Below are 12,118 nucleotides of genomic sequence, written 5' to 3'. Positions count from 1 at the left end.
AAGGAAAGAGTCTGGATGCATTGGGGGATAGTGGGGGGAAAAATAGAAAGATTCACTCTAGCTTTTTGTCATCGTTTCAGCCCTTCATATTTTTGTGAGCCTGACCCTTTGGGAGCGTTGCCGACGGCGCTGGACAGAGCTGCCCGGACAACAAAAGAGGAGTCTTTACTTTTCAGCCGTGCTGGCCTTGCTCTCCCGGGGGTTAAGATGACCATCGATCGGCCAACCTGATAAACACAAAGAGCTGCTGGTGGAAGCGCTCACAAAGCAGTCCAGCTCTGTCTGTCAATTATCCAGAGTCTACTAAAACCCTCTCTGTCTGTGTCTCTGCTCTCCACTACATCTCATGTGCTCTGAATGCACCACGCGCCCATGTATTACACCGCTCGTTCTGCAGAAATATGGTCACATGGGGCTTCTGAAGAATATTCAGAGACTGTGTTGTTTATTCTGTCCTCAAAATATATCTTTAAATTTTGTGCATTAGGGCTGAAAGAGCTTTTTAGCTCTAGGTTTAGAAGATTTTCCCTCTTGCATTTCTGCCACCCACTCCTCTCTAGGGAATCACTGCTCCCATGTCCTCTAGACCCACCGCAATCCCCCGACCTCCTCCTCCTCCTCCAGCTCTGGATACCTCCTCCCTTTTCAGCAGAGATCACATGTTTGCAAATGGGCCCCATGGCTGGAGAGCTTGGCGGTTGGAGGACTCCCCGGTGGATCCGCCAATTAGCCCCAGCCCCCGGCCTCAGAGAAGTGGAGCGAGGCCGGCAGTGGAGAGAGCTCCACAACGTCCCCAGAGTTTCCTTTTAACGGGTGACCGCCAAAGATGGGTCGAGGAGAGGCGAGGAGACGAGAGGGGGAGCGGGGCGGGGGTGGTGTGGGTGGAGTGAGGGCTGCAGAGGGTGTGACGGTGAGGATAATGGATGACCTTTTTGTCTGTTTTGCCGCTAAGGATTTTGAATCAATTGCAGCTTCTGTCGCCCCATCAGGCACTATAGCTTCAACTTGTGGGAAAGAGACAAGCGGCCAAATGTGGAAATAGTTGAAGGAGGCTCATTAGGGCACCAGTTTCTGAAAATGGCTTCTTTCCTTCATTTTTTCCAGCATGGGTTAATTGAAACGTGTGTAAAGCTCAGTTTTTCTACTCCTCACAGAGAGCCGACTCCACAAAACACTGAAGCATTGATTATTGATTATAATATTGATTATTATGTCAATGGCCACAGGAAACCAGACAGTTTGAGATACACACATATATATTTGTGTCAGATACAGAATGGACCCAAAAGACAGATTCAACACCAGAGATGGGCAGTAACACGTTACTGTAATCCAATTACTTTTTTCAAGCAACTAGTAATGTAAGGGATTACTATTGCAAAAAGTAATTAGATTACTGTTATTTTCCCATAAGCACGCTGCGTTACTGCGTTACTAAACTATTGTTTGTGAGTGTCTCATGACAATGACGTAAGCGCATGCAACGTTCATGGCAGGAACTATATACAGGGGCGAGAGCAAAAATACTAAAGCTATGCGCAGTAACAAAACCTAGTGAGCGTGAGCTATGACGTGAGCAAAATACTATGACTATGAATACAGAAATGATGCTATATACATGAGCATGAGCTAAATACTGTGACCATGGTGACACTGACAACTAATAGATAGAGATAAACACTGTGAGGTAACTGTTTTGGGACAGAATAAAGAATTTGGCAAAGAAATGAAGGGGAGAGAGCCGGTGATCAGAGACATTGTCTGTGGGTGGAGGTACACATTGTCTGCGTACCTCCACCCTCCATGAGAAGAGTAGGTGAGGTCGTGAAGGTCCAGGTGAGTATGAGAATGATCCAATCCAAATGTTTTCTGTGGTGAGGCACGCAGGTGAGAGAGAGAGAATCTAGTCTGTACCCGAGATGCGGCTGTGATGGCGGCAGATGAGACAGATGAGATAGCTGTAGGCAGTTGGAGAGAATGTTCTGTGGATTCAACCAGAGACAGAGAAATCAAGGCAAGTACAAGCACAGAGGAAGCAAGAAACTAGTTGGCCAAAACTAATGTTGGTTAGTTGTCAAAGCTGGTCTTAAATCCCGCAGTGTTAATCAGTTCCTCCTGTGGCTCCCAAGAGATATGAGGAGGACTTGCCCAGAGGAGGAGACATGAAGCACAGTCAAAAAATACTGCCACTCTCCCAAACCATGACACTTTGATACCGTTTCCATATACGCTTGCATGTTTCAAACACTTGCTAGAGTTGTTTCCCATTTTCCGAACAAAACAAAGAAATGAGAACTGGCTCAAGACCTTTTGGCCATTCGCTTTTTAAATAGAACACAAACCGGCATTACTTCCATCGCTTTAGTTTGAGTTTTTTCATGTTTATTCAGATGTGATTCTCGATAAGATAACAGACATAAAAGATGGCTGCATAGTGGTACTTCACCCACTGAGCAGTGAAGTGTTGTGAAGCCTTGGGCAGCTTTTTAAAACTAGACATCAAAAACACAGCTTGGGTCGACCAAGGGAAAACACACACTCATTAGGTAACTCGTCGACCACAATTGCCAATGAACATTTAAACCTAAGAGCATTTTTGACTCCAATGCTCGCAAAATTACCTTCATGTTGGATTTAAAGATACATTAAAGGAGAATCTTAGACCATAAACGATTCAGGAAAAGGAGCTCAGGACTGCAGGTTGATTGGCTTCTCTCTTCCCTTTCTCCAGATCTCCAGAGTGGTCAAGCCTGATTTTACAGGAACACGTTTTTCATACTTTCACTGTTACACATGGAAGCTGTCCAAAACAAAACAGGCCTATTACTGAGCCACTGAGGGACAGTTGGAGGCTAAGGATGGATGGTTAAGTGGTACTCTCTGAGTTTCCACATGCTTTAAGGCTTCAGACTGAACCAATGATCTTCTTGAGCCTTGAGCATCCTTGACCTTATAAAATGTCTGATTTAGTACAATGTACACTAAACATGTTTATGCTCTGTCACACCGAGTGGACTTTTCTCCAGTCAGAATGTATAAAATAAAACAGGAGAAAGATTTTCTGATAAAAAAGGAAATATTATCTTCAGCTCCATATTCAAAACCGTGCAGCCTGCCAGGACCGTGCTGAGCTTCCCGTGCGGATGCCACAGTTTACACTAGACACACACGGAAGTCAAGGAGGACACTATTTACCCGCACATTCCTGCTTGTTAGGTCAACAGTTTCCTTTGAGCTTTTTCAGGAAAAGCAGAGCAGGACCAAATTAACAAGAGCACACACATTCGAGTCTCGAATCCAGCACACAGATAGCAGACTGAGTTCAGACAAATTTTAGACAGCAAAGTACAGATGTAAAGTTTGCCTAAAACTCCTTATGAGGAGGACAATGCAGCAGCAGAATTAAAGAAAAAAGAAAAAAGTTGGAAAGCTGAGATTAGCCGAGGCTGCAGAAAGACAGAGAGGCAAAGCGAACAGCTGGCTGGGACAGATACTGCTGTTTCAGACCTCTCCCCACCCCCGGTGCGTAAACAAACTGGCAGTCTGTTTGATTTATGGAGTGCGTCGCTGACCGGATGGCCATTATTGCGACTGAAAGAAGCAGGAGTGAGAGTGGTCGTCATCAGTGAAACGTGTCCACGCTGCAGCCTTTCACAGGTTTAGCAGACTTTGTCTTGCGCTCTTTGTCAGCTTGGCATCTCCAAACAGTTTTCTGATTCAGCAGCTGACAGTCGAGCTGTGCGCGACCACTCGGACGCGCTGTAAATCATCAACGGTGAACACAGAGAAGCCGTTTGGCTCCGGGAGATGTGTCTTTGTGTCTCCTCAGTGTAGACTTTGGCGAGTGATTAATCATTACACTCTTCAGTGTTGGGAGGTAATTTATGGCTTCAATTCATAGCCTTTATCATTATGCGGGAGTGTTTGGTTGAGGGGAAACGCAGCTTGAGAGCTCAGACTGGGGAAAACAACGCATGTTCATTGTAACGCCCGAGCTGAACTGTCACGCTTTACTTTTATTAATCCAACATCAATGTGTTTCACATTCACATAAGTCCCCTGGGTGTTAATGAAGGTCATTCCGCTCCATATAAGCCCCAAGGGTCACTAATGGCTTCTAAGTGAGCTACAAGTGGGGCCTTGCAGCAAACACAGCTATATTTTACTGAAAATGGCAGACAAAGAGGAAAAGGGCAAAATCACCTTTTTCGGGGCATTTTTAGTATTCACATAACAAGATCACCGAGGAAACAGGTACAGAAAGTAGCAGATAAAGAACCAAAGCACACCGACACCTATCACCCTAATCGTATTATAGTCATAATGGAAATGAATGAGAAAGTTTGCATGTAAGAAAACCAAATTAAAAAAGGAAGCAATATTTTCAGGACTGTTAGCGTCCACATATTGCTGCGTCCCATTTCGAGTTTCACATTGTTTCTAATCTCATTAACTGGTAGACATCCACCGTGCTGACAGCCATCGCAGTGATAAAATACAATGGCGCCAGCAAAACCTCAGATCCACGCTGGGTCCAGAGTGACTCACACAGGTCCATAAAGAAGCTCACTGAATTCACATTGCTGATTAAACAGGTCAGCAGTGGGAATAAATCCTTTGGCATATTAAAGGACAATTTGGTTTCTGTTGTGGAAGCTGTAAAATGCCCCAAAGTCCAATCTGGCCAAAGCATATGTGAGCTGTAAAAAGTGGCTACGGCTGACATGTTTATTTGTTCATACGCCGACTGAAGTGCTCCAAAAGCCAGCAGAGTCAGGAGTCTCTGCTAACAGGCCACAGGAGGGGGGAGAAGAACCCGGTGTTCAGATGATTGATGCATCGGCATATCTCATCATGTCTGGGTACAAGAGATGATAGAGCTGCCGGCGAGATGAGAGGCTTTTAGCCACTGGATGGGTCAAACAGCCCTATCGTCATGGTAAAAGGCCAGCGTAAATCTCTGAGCCGCCGCTGCTGCCCTGCCAGCTGATCAATACTGATCTAAAAGTGATGAATGTGAGCTCGATGGACTTCTGCTTCTCAGATGGGTGTTTTTGGTAACAATGGGGAGGACTGGGCGATAAAAAAGAAGCTCTGAAATGGTACGTGTCACTGACTGGTGATGTCCATGTATTCATATCATTATAAATTAGAATAAACGTAAACTCTGGAGATGTTGTTTTTAATAATGTTCTGTGTTTGATTATTTTGTTCTGATCCTGTTGTCACCCAGTGTGAGGCACAGACAGTTTTCTGGAGAAAACATGACAGTAAAAAGGCAGAAACACCAGAAAGTTCAGTCTCACATTAATTAGACTGTTACAGAAGTGCATACGCTCTGATTTCACTAAATGTTCACTAAATGAAAACTTATGCAATTAATGATTTTTTTCAGCATTAGACTCACTGGCCTTGGTTTGTTTTCTGTGAAGAACATATAAAAGAATACATTTCCCCCCCACTCACCAACACACACACACACACACACTGAAATTACCTTTATGTGTTTTTATTAAAGCTTGGAAACTAGGTGCTGTCCTCCTGTCACCTGCTCTTTGTCTCTGTGTGTGTACCCTTTAGTCTTGTGGGTATTGTCATATACTCCTTCTCAGCTTCATATTATGGAGAATTACAGATGTGAAAAAATGGTGAAACTGAAGGGCCTTGGTGTAACAAGAGCAAACGTGAATTGTGATTCACATGCAGGAAATCAAGTCTTCCATTGAACTTTTCAGCCCTGAAGAAAACCCAGAAAATCATCCTGAATTTCTGTATCTAAATTCCATCTTGTCACATCTGCAAAGTATTTTTATGTATTAAATTACAATGGCTGTGTTATTTGTAAGGACCTGATAACACGTTGCACCCATCAGACCTGTGGATACTGGCTGACTAATAAAACATTTTAAAAAAGCACAAGGAAGTAAAAATGCAGATTCATTTAGTCTGGTAAATTTCACCAGCAGGATCATCATCCTGGAAATGAGGTTTCATCTCGTAAGTGGGACCATTATGCTTCATCTTATTTTTTGGATCCTGAGTTTTCATTTTTACCTCCTGTTTGGTGTTTCAATTTCAGTTTTTCAGGATTATCCAACCAGGTAATCCAAACTGGGAAAATATATAGGTTTAAAAACTAATTTAGGAATCTAATACAGCCATGTGGCCTGAAGAATCTAAGACAAGACGTACCAAACCGGTCTAATGTGTGACACGAATTGTGGCATTTTTCTCACGATAGTCTCACTATAGCACAAACTTTCAACAGAAAATGCTTTAAAAGAAACAGTGCTTTAAAAGAATTAGCAAGTGTTGTATTTTAGCCCAAAGCTATCATGTTTAAGCTTAACCAAGCAATCGATTTTCAATTAATGAAATATTTAAAGAATACCATTAGGGGAATGTCATGGGCTGTGTGAGCAGTATATGATTCGCTCCATCACCAAAACCCCAAAAAACCACCAAACGTGTCATTTTATTTCTTTTAAAAGTGGAACATTTGTGAAAATAGCCACAGATGAATACTCACGATAAAAATGTTGGGAATTTAAAAACATGACTTAATAGATTAGAGTTTGTGACTGTTTCAGGAGCTGCTGTGAGACTGCACTGGACACACAGAACAGGAAATGCATAACATGAAATTGACCAGGAATTGGGAAAGTGCACAGAAAAGAAGATGGAAAAGAGCTCAGTGAAATGAAAATAGCATCCAAAGTTCAAAAACCTAATAAGACCCTAGGCCATGGAATTTTATGAGGTTTAGTAGTATGCTCACAGTTTTGACAAAGATAGATCCTTTTACAATTTTGGAAGCTTCTACTTCTACATTTCCTCACATGCCATCTGTTATATGATTGCTTACTTAATGAGGCGCGAAGGTAGGAAAGCAAGAACATGCAACATGTCGATGCTCATGTGACAGATATAATCTGGCAGAAAATATGTTCCTTTTGAAATGTAATTAAGAATGATGTTTAGTCAGACTACATAAGCCATGACCATAATAGAGGAATCTCATAACAGGTTCAAATGTGCAGATTGAAGTGCAGGTGTGATTGATGGGTTCCCTGTTTCAACGTCTGTTGTCAAAATGTATTCTCTCACAGAATATCACGTTGTTCCAAAACCCATAAGTATTTTACGAGCTGAGAACTGCTGACTGTGGGGACTGCAGTTTATTATTTGGATAATTTTCATTGTTACTTTTAAAACCTCTCGGTGAAGTAGCACTGCAGCTTCCCTTCAAACGCCCAAATCAATCACATCGCTCTGAAAAAAGAACATTTTCTATCCACAGTGCTGTCGTACTTCAGCTGGGTCCTTTTGCCAAACCAAGAGTGTTACAGTGGTTTCCTCTAACTGCAGATTTTAACAGGAGTGACTCTTAAAGCCTGACTGTTTGAGGTTTTCCTTTGAGCCAGAGTGAAGGTTTTGCCAGCCACATCACAGTAATGACAATTTTGAATGTCAAGCAAGTATTTGTTTGCTTTTTGCCACGAGAATGGGGCGAGGTACGTGTGGGGAGGGAAATATTTGTTTTTCCTCTTTTTTCATTCAAGGGGTCAATCTGATTCAAAAAGTAACTAAAATTGTTCAAATTTGACATTTGTCTGCTCTCCTCTCGTCTTTTGGTAAAATAGACGTTTTACTAATTAAACTAATTTTACCATCACATTAAATTTTTATTATTTTAGTTTATCTTTGCACACAATGGTCATTTTATTGTAATGTAATTGTAATATAATTGTAAATGTACGTGTATGACCTTTTTTGCACACTGTAAAAACTATTGTTCCACCTGTGCATTGATTTGAGACATTTGAACAAGTTTTGTATTCAGTTAACATGTTATGAGGGAGGAAGATGATGGTGGAATAAATGTGAAAATAGACACGACATCAAAATACAGCATACCAGGATATAATCGAGAAGCAGAGGAAGCAAACACAGCTCTCTGTGTAACAGAGACCCTCAGAGTCACACTGATGAATGCAGGTGTCGTGCTAAATGTCAGTATGAGTTTGAGGGTGTAGTATCTAGTACTTAAGGTCCTCAGTAGTAGGAGTGCCAAGGATCGTACCTTTGTGTAGCCAGTCGACTGAACAGGCCATCCAAGTCGTTTTCCTTTGGTGCTTCCCCACCTGCTGGTTTCTTGATGGTTTTGGTTGCCGGGCAAAGTCTTCTGCTGCAGCCTTGCTCTGCTGTCACTTCAGACATAAATGAAGACAGAAAACTAAACAGCAGTGATATTTGTAGGGTTACTGAAGTTGGGCTAGCTGGTATATAATGATGTACTACATGGTGGCTAGCTACACAGCTATGTCAGCATAACATAAACACAGTTAAGCTGTAGGATGAACGCTAACTTTTATCCACTCGATAAAAGTTATCGTGAGGGTCCCCGATGGTTAGGAACAAATGCAGTCACATGGCAGGATGCTGTAAACGGACCAAACTTCAGTCAGGAGAAGAACTGAGATAATCCATCCACAATATAAGGTTAGTCATTAACAGTTTTGGGGAATAACGGAATACATGTGCCGCCGTTACGTATTTAAAATACAAAATATGAGTAACTGTATTCCGTTACAGTTACCGTTTAAAAAGGTGGTATTTAGAATACAGTTACTTTGTTGAAATAAATGGATTACACGGCGGTACTTTCCTGTTTCATATTGTGGCGGGTCAGGACTGTTTTGTTTGACAGCTACGTTCTGTAGTTCCAGGCGGAAGCGTTGCGGTTGCCATGGTTACAGGGTGACGCTCTCACTCTGCGTGTTTCCTGGGTGAGAGAGCGCCTTTTTGTTGTTGTTGTTGTGCTAAGCTGAATGCTGATAGAATGCTACTGCTCTAAAGAATGTAGCATCTTGGGCAGTGTAGTCCGTGCTGCAGGGAGAATGGACTGCCATACTCGTTATGTGTCTGTGAGCGCGAGGTGGGAGAAAAAGGAGAGTCAAAAAGTACGAGTTGTCATCGAGCAAAAACCGGAGCTGGAAGTATGTAAATATAATAATAACCACTGCAGCCAAGAAGAGTGCCTGACGAGCCCAGTTGTAAGTAGGCTATTAAAACTCGACTGTACGCTTTGTTCGTGTTTTCCTCCGAAACAATAAGTTCAGTTGGAGCAGCCTTTCAACACCTCTCTCTGTCTTCCGTTATGTTAACGGAATACGTTACAGAATACATTTTAGGGCATGTATTCTGTATTCTGTAATGGAATACATTTTAAAAGTAACCGTCCCAACACTGGTCATTAATATACTGCTCGTTGTAAGGTTTTAAAAACTGAGCTTTAAAATGAATAATGGTAATAAAACTGAGAGAGGCTGACAGTGATCACTGACTGTTTTTAGGGGCCTGTTCAGATTAAACAGAACAAGATACAAAGCATTAAAACATGTTAAAAACACAACAGCCTTAATAAACGCAGAGTATTTTGGACCCAGAAGCAGGGTCCACACGTCATCACTTAAAGAGCAGATAGTTCTTGGAAGGAGTGAATGCTCTAAGATCAAAATGCTCTTCTCACTTCACAGCTGGACTATCAAACCTAGCATGAAGCTTAACGATGGCAAACACGGGGGCAGTAGCCAGAACATTAATCTTTGAGTCATCCTAAGCAACAGACAACCTATGGGATTCTTCTCTGGGCAGGGCAGTGGGATATTCAAATTCCCAGATATCATGAGCCTTTTTTAATTTAGGAAACCTTGGGCCTTTCCTGCCGTATCACTCTGACAAATGTATAAAAGAGAGTTTGCAAAAAAATGAAACATTTTCTCTAACATTTTCTATTCTTATGTTTATTTTCTCAATGGAGTCTGGGTTAGACAGGTCAAACGCAAAATTTTTATTTCAAAGTTCTGTGGCGTAGAAGTTTAAAATGGCTGTCTCTCCCTCCTCAGGCCTTTTCCTGACGGTTGACGCCTGTTGTTTGTTTGTGCTCTGAGGTGATGCTGGAGCTCGCTCTGTTATCTGCAGTGACTCACCTCCAGCTCTGACAGCGAAGCTCCTCTCCACAGTTCGCTGTGTTAGGGCAAATGCAGACTCCTCTGCCACTCAAGTGTTTGTGTGGAGAGTTGGCCGGCTCCTTGTCGGAACTCTCAGCATCCTTGGTGAAGCGGAGGTGGGCGGACTGTGTCGCTGCGTGCAGTTTCAGCTAAGCGTTTCATCTTTTCATCCAGCTTGTGTTTTTTTTTTCCTTTTTCCTTCTCAGTTCCTTGGATAGTTCTGGCATCGAGAGTGAAACAGCACTGGCAGATAAAGAAAGAGTGAGAGTGTGACACAGAGTGAAAGGGTTTGTGTGAGCGAGCCTCTAATGAATACAACTTCTGTTTCAGAGAAAACAGCCTTGTTTTCTGCAGAGATCCAAGATTTGCATGTAAATATGTTGGCGAGTGGAGAGAGCATTAAATATGACACATACTGTAGAAAGATCTACACACACACACACACACACACATTTTTTCCTTTCACAAAACCACTCTCCTTCCTGATATTAGATATTAAGATATTGAGCTCATGACACGTTGTCTAAAATACATTGTTGTACTGATGCGTTGTGCCCTAAAAACAGACACCTGTATTCACTGGGTCATGAAGTACTACTAACTTCTACAAATATGGATATTTTTACATTTTCATTTTTCACACACAGAGCAGCCTGTTAGCTTTAATTCAGTGGGTTTGACAAGAGCATTAACTGTTGAGGAATTACTACCGTACAGTCCCCCATTTTCAGTGGCTCAAAATTAATTGGATAAAGTAACATAATTTTAAATGCTTGAGCTCTAGAACCCATGGATGTCACTAAATGTTGCGTTGTTTTAGCTTTTCTTAGAAAAAAAAGGACTCACTTTCAGACTACCTCAATTTAGTGCTTTATTCTCTCCTTTAAAAACTTACCTTAAGAGTTAAAGTCCTAACTTTCCATCAAAAGCAGAATGAAATCATGGTTTATATGTAAAACGACCACAGTTAAGCCCACTGTACTGTTGCACCCAATGTGACCCAGTGTCCTATATTGAGATTCACAGCCAGCTAAACTCTCTCTTGCATCACTTCCTCCAAGGAACAGGCACGTGTTGTATTTGGACAGGATTTAATGCAAAAAAGTATGAAACTGAAATGATACAGAATACAGAAATGTCACATAAACATTAGCTTAGGTTGAACTTAAGTGGACATATAAAACACATCAAATGTTTCCAAATCGCTTCAATAATGTCATATACCCTGTCTGAAAGGTAAACACAACTAAGAAACTTACTCATATTGCCACTCAAAGGGATTTAACGGAGTGGATGGCTTTGGATTGGAAGAAACACACCATGTCTTGCTTCACTCATGAGCAAACACTTCCTATCACACTTATTTTAGTGACTAATTGGCTCAACATAGCAAACTGTGCAAACCTGCGCCCCCTATGGGCCTGGAGAAATAACATACAAACAGTTCCAGTACACCCACGTTTTAATGAGTTAGATCGACAGATTTAGAGCTGCAAGGACAGACGTTTCAGTGCAACTCTTTAATCTTTTCTCTCATTTTAATCTTGTTCTTGTAAACAGAATTTTCATGAAACACAAAACAATGTGAGGATGTAACAACTTCATAGCCATCAGATTTAACAATAATTTATCTTTGCTTTTAAAAATCCAGATGTGTCTTTCATACCCAGGAACCTCAGGATCACAGTGTAACAGCTAATAATAATAATAATGATAATAATGCTAAGGATTAAAATAATGCTAAGTAAGACTGAAGACTGCGCTTTTAGTTTTAGTTCTCACTTAGCATAAATTTAAATTTGTAATTAGAAATTTCAGGGAAAAATCTAGTCCAGCCACCAGCATAATCAACGACGCCCCAGAGGAAAGACGGAGAACCGGGGTTAAAAATCAGTACAAACACACTAGAGACTGCTTCTGCCGCTTGAGGAAGCTACAACAACCCAGAGAATAGTGGATTAATGAACAGGTTTATTGAGGAAATGATGAGCAGTGTTGGTCAAGTTACTTGAAAAAAGTAATCAGTAACTAATTACTGATTACTTCCCCAAAAAAGTAATCCCGTTACTTTACTGATTACTTATTTTCAAAAGTAATTAATTACT

General features: G+C 41.5%; 1 long non-coding RNA gene across 1 annotated transcript; it reads right to left on the bottom strand.

Annotated features, from left to right (window-relative positions):
* Positions 1 to 4,015: 4,015 nt before the first annotated feature.
* LOC120740540 lies at positions 4,016 to 11,462 on the bottom strand. The gene is made up of 3 exons (XR_005697395.1): positions 11,273 to 11,462; positions 9,993 to 10,256; positions 4,016 to 8,210 (listed from the first exon to the last, which is right to left on the bottom strand). It is a non-coding gene; the product is annotated as an uncharacterized LOC120740540 (long non-coding RNA).
* Between the last annotated feature and the right edge of the window lie 656 nt (positions 11,463 to 12,118).

Source organism: Simochromis diagramma, unplaced genomic scaffold (genome assembly GCF_900408965.1).
Source record: "Simochromis diagramma unplaced genomic scaffold, fSimDia1.1 OVJJ01000433.1, whole genome shotgun sequence".
Lineage (NCBI taxonomy): Eukaryota > Metazoa > Chordata > Actinopteri > Cichliformes > Cichlidae > Simochromis > Simochromis diagramma.
This window is presented reverse-complemented; position numbering and strand designations above follow the sequence as displayed.